Genomic DNA, 11,608 nt, shown 5'->3' with positions numbered 1-11,608 from the left:
TCGGTTCTTTCCCAGCAAGCCTTGCAGCTAAGGTAGCGTTCATTTATTTGCAAAACCAAAAGGATAGATGCTATTTGTACCATTCATTAAAGAGAAAAGAAAGAAAAGGATGACAAATGTGTCTGGGTGGCTCACACTGACATGATAACAAGTTCCTTACTTTTGAAACAGCCCATTGACTTGCATCAGACCGCAACCATACCTCTGTCTGCCATTCATTATTTTCAGAGCTTGTGATGACAACCTCTCATTACTTATCTATAACCTTTCCTGGAAATCCACGGTACGGAATTTTACTACAAAACACTTGTGACTGAGAGATAAGACTCCTTATCTTGTTGGTGTATAGTGCCTTTTAATGCAGTTTATATTGGACGGCTCTCCAGCTAAACCTCATAGCATCTGACACGCTATCGTTCAATCTGCTGGCTTGTAAAGCTATGGAGAACAATACAATGTGGCTTTTATGTTTGAAACAGCTCCAGGCTATTCAAGCATTGTTTCACTGAACACCTATACAAATATATTAGAGCCTGCAGTGCTTCCATTATACAAGGAACCATCGGTTGCTTAAGGGCTGTACAGTGAGTGGGATATGATAAATGTCAATATTTGGAATTGTTTACCAACGCATATATTTGGTTACATGTCATGGTCAAATGAACACTGTGGGAAATGCTAACAGAATTCAACGTTTAACCAACTGAGTGGAGCCACATGCATCCTCAAGCAGTCCAGTTTACATGGTCTGGGGCGTCCGTACCTGCGTGTCTTCTCATCCTCAAGTAACAACAAACCGTTTAGGGGAGAAATTAATTTAACCTGTTTATACTAGGAGGGTTAATAAGGGATTAGGGGTAGCACGTTACAGTGTGTCTCTAAACCTAACCCTAACTCCACTAACCTTAACTCTAACCTTAACTCTAACCCTAACCCCACTAACTTTAACTTTAACCCTAACCCCACTAACCTTAACTCTAACCCTAACCCTAACCCTTTTCTCATACAATGGAGTGCTTACATATGTCGTGCAAAAAGATGTACATGTTAAGTGCATTGTAACTATGCATAATAACATTGTATGTGCAAGCGCTCATGTAATTACTGTGTAACTACTATGTAAATACACAGTAATTAGAGACACTCAATGGACAGCGCATTATGTTTGAATTTAGCTTCACAAGTGAAATAGGTTGGATTGTCTCAATTAATGAAAACTTTTTCATACCACAAACCCACTGAACAGTTGACAGAAAGTACCAGTCATGTGGCACTTGAGTGTATTTTATTGATCGAAACATTGCAGGGTCTAAATATGTGTTGCATTTATTTCCCAATAATGCTTCGCTATTTTGGCTCATTTGATTTTCCGGTTATTTAAAAGCTGCATCAGCTGCGTTTCCCATCTCTTTGTCTTTTACACCTTAGCTGTTGAGCGAAGGAAAAAAAAAAAAAAGGTTGATCAGTCTTCTCGGAAAAGAAGCGTTCGCTTTCTGCTGTGTGCTTGTGTTTTTTTTTCTCTCAATCTCTAGAAGCAGCAGTCTCATTGGAGCACATTATACCACTCCTGGGAATGTTAGCTTTTCACATTCCCTGACACTGAACTGGTTTATAGAAACAATTAATAGCAAACAAATAGAGCTTTTTAATATCCAGTACAATGCCTCTCCATTTCCCACGATTGTTCAGATTGTGGTAGATTGTGGTGTTAAAGGATTGGTCTGGCTAGCACTAGAATAATACTGTACCACATGCTCCTGTATAAAGTGTTGGTAGCTCGATAGCTTGTGCACTCCCCTCTTGGCCAGTATGTTACAGGCTTGGCACAGTTTTTAAAAACATTTTTGCTTAAACAAAAGAGAACTAGCGTTGTACAAAACTAGCGAGAGAAGTTAAAAAGAAGTTAAAAGTCGTTTCCTATCCGTTTTAATGGTAATGCTTTAGGTGATACTGTATTATTTTGTGCTGTTACAGAATCCTTGTTTAACCAGGTGGAGCCCTGATACCGCAAGCAAAGCATCTAAAACACAATGCAAAAGAGCCGGGCTCGTCTGCATTCGTGGTTTTACAGCTTAACCTCATCTCACCTCACCGACAGAACCCGTAACGGCAGTGCATCACACAACACGCATCGACCCTGTATCCTGACGTAAAGTTTGCATATAAAACATGATTGCGGTGGAGATACCTGGCATCAAGCACAGGTTGCATCTTCAGGTTGCTCCAGCCCCTTTCACGGGAGAATGACCACAAGCAGTTAATGCATGTATGAAGGGTGGTTACATAACCAGGACCCCCACACGCTGTCAAAATGCAATTCAGGTAGGTAGGATTCTCACACTTCTTCAGACAGACAGGCTCTGTCTCTTTCAGTGGCCATTATGTGGCACTGAATGGGCTTAGCAGCTCCGGTCTATGTGGAACAATGGCAATCACACCAGTGGCACAATGCAGTCAGCACCTGAGAATGGAGCCCTAATGCCTGTATAGAATGAAAGGACAGTTAAGCATTGCTCCAGGATAAAATAAATGATGTTCGCTTAGATTAATTAGCACACAATTCGCTTACCCCGCACAGGTAATTGCAGTTTGCCTATTAGCAGCTTGCATGAACAAAACATTTTCTGAATTATTCTAATTTTTGTTGTTGGTTTTTTTAAAGCAATATAAAAAAATCCACTGTCAAGCACCTGATGCAGATCCTCTCTGTAACTCTACCCGTGCAGGTAAGCAGCAAAAATCATCTTGTGTACAAAAGCATACACAGGAGACATACACTAACAAATCTGATAAAAAAAAAAAAAAAAAACTTAAAAAGCAAATCATAATTTAGCAGTGATTTAAATACATTTTTGTTCAGTTTTATTTGGATGGGCCACACAAATACTCTTCTGAAAATCCATGGTCAAGTAGATCCCTTAAAAACATAAGAATAAATTAGAAAGCGATCAAGAAATCTCTTTTCCACTAGAAATAACAACATGATCCAGTCTACATCCATCACAAGCAGATATATAGCATGGCAAGGACCAGGCTCAGTGAGTGAGCGAGTGAGCGTGCAGTGTGCACATTCACCTGGTGCTCATGTACTGGGACTATCGCCTTCATTTCCAACAGCGAGGGCAGATAACTGAATATAGACTGGAATGGAGATTTGTTGTTTTGCCAATGTCAAACGTTTCTGTAAATCAGATGTGTTGCTGTTTATTAAGTGAAACTACGAAAGACGATTTATGAACGAGAGGAGGGCATTCGACCCATCGCGGTTCATCGTCTGGCAAATGCTAAAGACATTGGTCAATTATATAAGTTGGTGTTTTAACTGTCTTATTCAGAAAAAAATAAGATTAAACACGAAAAAGGAACAATCTAGATGAAGTTTATTTACAGTGTTACAGGTTTAAGTTTGTTTTTAATTTGTCATTTGTTCTGAGAAGTGCTAATAGTGGGCCCAGTGCCTAACGCAGCTGAACAGGTGGGCCTTGGGTAAGTGTGGGACCCCCCTGGTGTACGAGATATACGCTGTTCTTTGCATATGCAATATCTTGCATGAACTGCATACAATTGTAAGGCATTTGTGACTTCTTGTGGGTTAACAATGTAGGAAACGATTGTTATGACTAGTTGGCTATACTGTGTCAGCAGTGGTTTTATTTGCCTACTGGTTTGGTTGTATTCAATTGAATTGCTTAAAACACAATAATTACAATAATGGCTAGCTGCCTGAGACTGAGACACAGTATTTTGAATGAAGTAAACAGCTCAGAAGGTCTGCATTGAAGACACTGGTATTTTACATTGGTAAAGATTTTTTTTTTTTCAACCTTGGTGGGCTTTGGTAATACAGCCTTTTAAAACGTCAGGTGCGGAGAAGCATCTATAATTATGCGCTTAATACTGTATCAAGTTACTGTCCCGGTTCAGTGTTTAAAGTGTGTCCAATTTGAGCAGGGAATTGAATTCCAGGGGCTATTGAGTTTAAAAAAAGGATTAAGAGCATGCCTAAAAACCAGAGAAAAGAGACCTGGCTAAAAAGTGCATTCTTCATCAGTAAACTAAGAAATGACAGCTATGTGAAGGGTTAGGGTTAGAGCTATATGAAGACTTCTGATTTTTTTTTTTTTTTAGTCTAGCGCTGTTCAGTATTATTGTATTTTTCTTCTTATTGTGCTCCGGGGTATCTAGTCTCTAGTTTTCCAATGCCATCTTGTAATAGGGTATGCTAGTGGCACGGTCCACTTCTGTTATCCTGTATGGCTTTCAAATATGTTGGGATGCTTCTGAAAATGGGTTGGTGCTACAAGTCATGGCTCTATGGTGGAAGATTGACTGGAGAGTGACATAGTGAAATTGTAAGCTAACCCACAACCAAGCCTGTGAACAAAGCTAGGTTAAAATCCAGGTTGAAGGCAAGACATTCTGTCATATTCCTTTAAAAAGATTTCATAAACCGAAAAAATAAAAAATAAAATTGTAAACATATTGCCCCAAAATTACCGTAACATAACACAATGATAAAATAATATAGATTACATGGTTGGCCTCTGTGGTCTGTAATGTCATTAGAATCCTGGCCAAATAATAGTTTTGGCCAGGGTTCTATGAGTCTGGAGTTATTTATACTGTCCTGGAAAAAAAAACAAAACAACAACAACAACAAAAATATTGTTTGCTTTTACAGAACCTATCAATTTATAAGGAAAATGTAATAATATGAGGTGATCTTGAGAAGGGTTGCTTTGGCGGCATTTAAAAAGGAACTAGCTGGTTGAATGGCTATAGATTTAACCACAGGTCCTCTGTAATGAACACCTTGAAGACCTCACTGTCTCTGCTTTGCAACTTACCCAAGCCTTAAAAAGTCATGCTGCAAAGTGCCTGCATTCAAACTCACTTTCTCTTACAGCGTTTATATTAGAATGAACACGTAGATTCCCTTCTAGCCTTCAAATGTCTACACTGTCCAATTACCTTCTTGTGCATCTCTTACATTACCAGGGCACCCATGACACAGCTTACCCAGCAGATCCCTTGATCAAGATGATAAATCATTAGAGAACTGATAGAATGGATTGGACGATCCAGTGCTGCATGACCCCTTATAGTATTGCTCCATGCTCTCCTAAACACCAGCTTTGAGGAACGGATTCTGGTTTCTGGTTAAATGCTTTTCATCAACAGCATTTCACATTTTCTGCTGGTGAATATAAAAGTTGCATGCCCTTACTTTAACAGTGTCCTCGCTGTTGCTGCCTTCTGTGTGTAATATATTATAAGAAACCTTTAAGTTCAGGGGAGTTGAAATTATATTTCTGTAGGTGGGTTAGGGTGAGGGTTACTGTAGGTTTTTTGGACAATGGTTGGGGTTAGGGTTAGGGTTAGGGTTAGGGTTAGGGTTAATATTAGTGTTGGTTTTGGGTTTGGGGCAGGGGTAGGGTTTTAGCAGTAGGGTTTGGGATAGAGTGGAAGGGGAGTAGCTGTTATAAGCTGTTACTGTCAAACATATAATAACATCCACCTGACAATATGAGGAGCAGAGCAATGCATCAACTTGGAACCTGGAGATTCTGTTGTCTTTATTTACAGCTGCTCTCAATGGTCCCTCTTTTTCACTTCCTGTCTGAAAGACGGAGTGGCACCGTACTGCAGATTGTTTTTATTCCACTAGTCTGTTGTCAATAATTATCATAAACACCCATTTTAGCTGGATGTGTATATTTGTTGTTCACTTCAAACAGTTTATCTTGTGTTGGTGGTCTAAAGGACTCCTGACAGAGAGAGAGAGAGAGGGAGAGAACAAATGTTCAAATAAACCAGTTATTAAAGAAAAACACACGCACATTATATTATGTTTATAACACTTGTTGTAAAGTATGCAGTGAAATACACTTATTTCTGTCAGTTGGTTTACGCTATAAGCTACTGAATTTACTAAATACAGTAGGAATTCATTTATTTGCATAACAAACTGGCTACAGATTTAGCTAGGGAAGTTATTAGCGCTAAAAGTTAAGTAGGCAACAGTATTGGATTCACAAAAAGCATTGACCAGAACATTCGCACACCTTAGAGACCTTGACCATGACGTCAAATTAAAGATCTAAATTATGTTTATATTTGGGTTTGGTTTTTTTTTTTTTTTTTTTTTTTTTTCACAATTTTGTCTCAATCCTTAAATTCTAGGTGATGCATAACTTTTGGGCACATCTGTATATACATGTATTAAGTGTTCTATCCTGGTTAAATAAATACATTTGAATAGCTTTGAGAACCTGACCCCCACTGTGAAACCTGTAAGAATGGTTGAAGACTTTTGTATCTGGTTTAAGATGACTTGAGGGACCTCATTCCTTCCTGGTTAAAGCTTCAGACTCCCTGCAGGTCTTTTCCTTAGTGGAATCCTTTATGCAAAAATGTCTTTAATGACCGTCTCATGTTTCAATGTTTCTTATTGACCTTTCAAGTTCAGCATTCACCCACACTGTAAACGCATGAAAGCCTATAACCTTGGCCACAACTCCTGGCACCTTCAAGTCTGTGACGAAGCTTGAGTTTTTTCAGGGGCTCGTTCCTAAAGTGAATCCACTGCACTAAGGCTAGTGTGGCTGAATACATGGAATCAGGTAGCATGCTTAGATCCACCTAATTATACATGCTCCTGCTCTGCAAAGCCAGACTAAACCAGGTCAGCTATGTAGGAAATGCCTTTGTGTGCAGGTCTTTGAATCTTCAGCGCTAAACACCTGATGCGGCATACCCTCAAATGAAAAATGGAATAAAACGAAATAAAATGCAAATGGTGGCAGAAAAAAGCAGCCTTAGTGGGTTTTGGATATCTTTTTAAATCCGTGCAGTAAATAGTAAACAGTGATTTAGCAGGGTCAGGGTGAATCTCATCTGCATATTTAGTCCCATTAAATTAGGTTAATGCTTCACAATTAAAGTCTAATTATATATTGATTTAGCTTTACTCTGTATTTAAATATATATGGAGAGAGAGAGAGAGGAGAGAGAGAGAGAGAGAGAGAGAGAGAGAGAGAGAGAGAGAGATGAGAAAGAGAGAGAGAAATTTCCCTCAAGTAAGTATCTGATCATCAGTGATACTAATAATATTAATATATATATATATATATATATATATATATATATATATATATATAATATATATATATATAATATATTAATATAACCATATATATAATATTTTATCAATTAGAATATAAATAATTACCAATAGTAATCTTAATATTTCTGCCAAATTAATGGCAGAATTCAAAGATTTCAAAGTAAAGTATTTGTCAAAGGTATTTAGACACCTAATTTTGGGGGTCTGAAACTCAGCTGCTGAGCCACAGCATGTATCTTCTTTATTATCATTATTTTAGTTTGTTAGTCTGTCTCATTCCAGGACTAGCAATAGTTAAAATAATGGACAGCTGGGGACACACTGAACGCCATCATTCTTTGATAATCTGCCTAGTCGGGTGCAGTCTGACACTCTAAGTGGGGGACTGGTTGTCTCTAGTTGATAAGGGCAATTATGCTTTTCTGTAAATCTTTTTAAGACAGTATGGATAAGGAGGTTGTACTTTTTTTCTTTTTACTGTTTGTGTAATAAATGAAACATCAAGATGGTCAACCAGGTGCAAAAAAAGGAAAATAAACACATTGACGTAAAAAAAAAAAAGGGATCTAATATAAACCATAAAATGTATACAACTAAGAGTCCATATTCTGGACAAACAGGTCTTACACTGAGAAAGTAATAAAGGGTTACATAAAAGCATTCCAAAGACCGATCTTAAATGAATATGATTCTGGCTGCTGTTGTCTAAAGCATATAGGTACAAGGTACAAGGTGGCTGTTTAATTTTATTACATACCCAGACTGTTTGCACAACACACATGCTGTTTTTATGATTTCGTGTTTGGAAGTCTGTTTTTATGACAGCTTGGGAGACACATATCTTAACCACGTATGTCCCATTTCTGTATCACATATAATGCCTAGCCACACCTCTTTATAATATATATATTTTTTAAATCCAGCCTCTCAAACCAAAATTTTTCATATGCAGTACATTATGTGTTGCCGGCAATCAAGATCGACAATCAAGCTTTAGGGTTTTGCATCACTGATGATCCACAGCGCTACACCAACCCCACCAAGATCTCGGCTGCTCCTCTTTCATCATTGCTCATGTCTTTGTTTTGTCAGCTTCACAACAGATACAAATCTGGGTCCGGTGACTGTAAGATGACCTGTAAAAGCCTGCTGGATCACTTGAGTGTGTCTCTAGTGCTGAAGGAGAGGAGACCATCCACAGCTACACTGTCTGGGCAGGGGGGGCGGGGCTCGGGGTTACAGGTTCAGACCTTATCAATAGCATCAGGTCAACTGCTATCCATCACAATGGCAAAGTACTGACGAGAAGGTTTTAACAACAACTCTGTGATGGACGGTCCAGGCCACAAAATGTTAATATCCATTTACACCTGGCAAATTGAAGCCTTTATATACCATTTAGAAAGGTTATATAACGCGACACCCCGGAATCTTATCTGAAACCGGGTCACTACTGAGATTGGTGACCTCTATGAAACATGAGATGCCATGCCATGCACAGAGTGGTCACTCTGTGCAAATTCACCAGCACTTTAAAAACAAGGATGCCAGCGCCATCAAATAATAATCTCTATAGTGTTCAGGTGGCAATGATTTTGATTTACTCTAGTCTATTTCACACCTCATATATCAAATATATTACTTGCTAAAAAAATAAAAATAAAATCTTTTTGTTTTTGTTTTAATGTGAATTACAAAACTAAACACATTGCTGGTACTGCAATGTGTTATTATTGTGCCATTACAGTAATTGTATACTATGTGTACTAGAAAATGGGTATATATCTACAGTATGAACAAGTAGCAGTGGGAATTAGAGTACCAGTATTTAGAGCCTGAGATTGTAAATTGTGGGATAACTGGCTATTTTAAAGTTGTATTTACATTTTTAAGGGGTATACAGTTTTGGATAAGGCTGTATCCTACTACCAATGTGTGTAGGTTTTGATAGCTCTGATTCTCAGCACAAAAGTACAAATCTGCATTAGAAACGACTGGACTGGAATGCATGAGTATGTGTGGAACAGTCCCATTCAGGCAAGGCAAGGAATGCCACTGACTTTTCTGGATTTTAAAAAGCAATGTGATGAGCAGAAGTAATAACTATGAGCCGACGATGGGTGCCTGCACTTTACACTTTACGGAGAGGAGGTGGCAGGGATCAGCATACTGACTCTTTACTCCTGTAGCAAAGACCTGATTAGCTGAAGGAATTCTCCTCAAGGTATTGGAAGGCTAGAGTTCAGTGTTACTTATATATATATATATATATATATATATATATATATATATATATATATATATATATAATATATATATATATATCATATATATTGCTATAGCTATATTTAGGTTTTAGAAACATCATTGTTTATCTATAATCTGGCACAACTAACATTCATCCACGTAATTATACACCACCTGTTTTTATTATTATATTCTTAGACTACAAGGTTTCTAAGTAGTTGTTAGACATCAACCCTTTATTCCTGCTTATTGTACTCGCAGGTAGGACAGTGGTCTTATATAAGAAGCTTTATATTTAATGGTCTTGTTTTTCTTTTTTCTGATTTAATTTGTTGGAATTTTGGGGCTTTTCAACGATTGAGTCGTTAAGATGCTAAGATGTCACCAGCAATGAAACTGGCTCAGAGGATGAGAAAGGAGTACAGTAGCGTGAGTGCAGGGTGAGTGAGTGCAGTGTTGGAGAGTGCAGTGTGAGAGAGTGCAGTGTGTGCTAGAGAGTGCAGTGTGAGAGAGTGCAGCGTGAGTGAGTGCAGTGCTAGACAGTGCAGTGTGAGGCTCATAGATCCTCTAGGGGAGACCTGATGATTGAAGTCCTCTTGGGTTTGAGCCTGTGTGACTTCATGTCTTATCACCTCCATCTATTAATTCATCCTCTCCGCATCTCTAAATACCTTTTACTGCAATGAGGGAACAAAGGTTAAACTATGACTGGGACTTTAATCCTGAGATCAAGATAAAGCTGGATGAAAACATCCCCAGGCAGAATCTCAGAGCTAATTAAAAAGACTGCCAGCTTTCTCACCAGCCAAATAGAAACAGCAATTCTAGGGGCACTTAGTGGTTCTTCTTATTATTTAGGTGGTAATGGCTCCAACTTTCCTGATTATCCTTGTAAGGTATTTACATCACGCCAGTCAGACAGGCACTAGTTCATTAAAGGGCGGAAGGATCCTTTATTATTCTTGTCGGTACTTGAGTTGCGCGTATGGATATTCCAACAGTGTAACGTATTGAGAAACCGTGCAGTACAGAGCTTGGTGCACTAATGTTTCAAAGCGTTGTGTTTATTGTTGTAAATGATTGACATGCATGACAATCCAGCTTCAAAACGTTCCGAATTTAAAGTTAAGGATCTGAGTCAGGAGGGCAGAGCCTGATTAAGTGTACTGAAGAAGGCACTAGTCAAAAGTTTTGTCTACTTGGCATATTTTCTTACAGTGTTGCCTTACAATTCCCTTAGTGTCTACAGTATATATTCACTGAGGATTAGTTTAAGGACAGCTACTGTTACCGTACACAAAAAAAAGAAAAACCTGTACTGACCCTACTTGTGTACCAAAACATGACAGGAGAGTCCCGGCTTTAATTACAGGCTGTTTTTGACTTGGATTTCTTGTACTCGCCTGTACACAATTAAAGTGTGCTTGTAGCATGTCATTTTGTGTATAATCTAAGGAAAAATACGCATTTTGCATTTTGCATTTGAGGTTTTAGTCTTCTAAAAATGATGGTACCTGCGTTTTTAACAAATGCTTTTGTAACCTTTTTTGTTTTTTCAGCGTGAAAATTAATAATTAGGCATTGGTGTGAAAAATTGGAGCGGTCTGTTTTTGGTACAGCGTTCTAAACCTCAATCATCAGATAATTGCAGCCCCTGAAGCTGCTAAAGCAGAGAATGCAAGACTTTCAGTTTTTTGGTTTTTTTTTAAAGCATGCGTTCTAAGATAAGTGGTGATGTTTGTTTTCTCGTGTTCAGATGTAGAAATACTAAAAGAAACATATTCAGTGACAAAAGAGTCTTCCATCAAAGCTCTATAAAACAATATACAATAGACTGCAATATTGCTAAATATCATATTGTATGCATATACAATATCTTTGTAATTATACCTATTATATTTACACTGCATTACATACGAACTCTCTGGAGCCAGGCTAATGCTGAGCACAGTCATTGTCTCCGGGGGAATTATTATTGATTCGATAGTTAACATCAATTTATGATGCATCCCATTCATATTAAACCCTAATATTAACATGAATCCATCTCATTTCATTATTTATGTATTTATTGAATATATTGTCCTGATTATATTGCTCATATCGCACGAAGGCTTCTTTGTAATCCCATTATTTTCATTACTGGGTGCTACCTCCAGGATCAGTTTTCCGAATATCCCAACGTTGCTGACAATCGTTGCAAGATCAAATGTCCATTCTTTATTATTTCTTATT

The sequence above is a fragment of the Polyodon spathula genome, chromosome 26, assembly GCF_017654505.1.
Source record: "Polyodon spathula isolate WHYD16114869_AA chromosome 26, ASM1765450v1, whole genome shotgun sequence".
Taxonomy (NCBI): domain Eukaryota; kingdom Metazoa; phylum Chordata; class Actinopteri; order Acipenseriformes; family Polyodontidae; genus Polyodon; species Polyodon spathula.
This window is presented reverse-complemented; position numbering follows the sequence as displayed.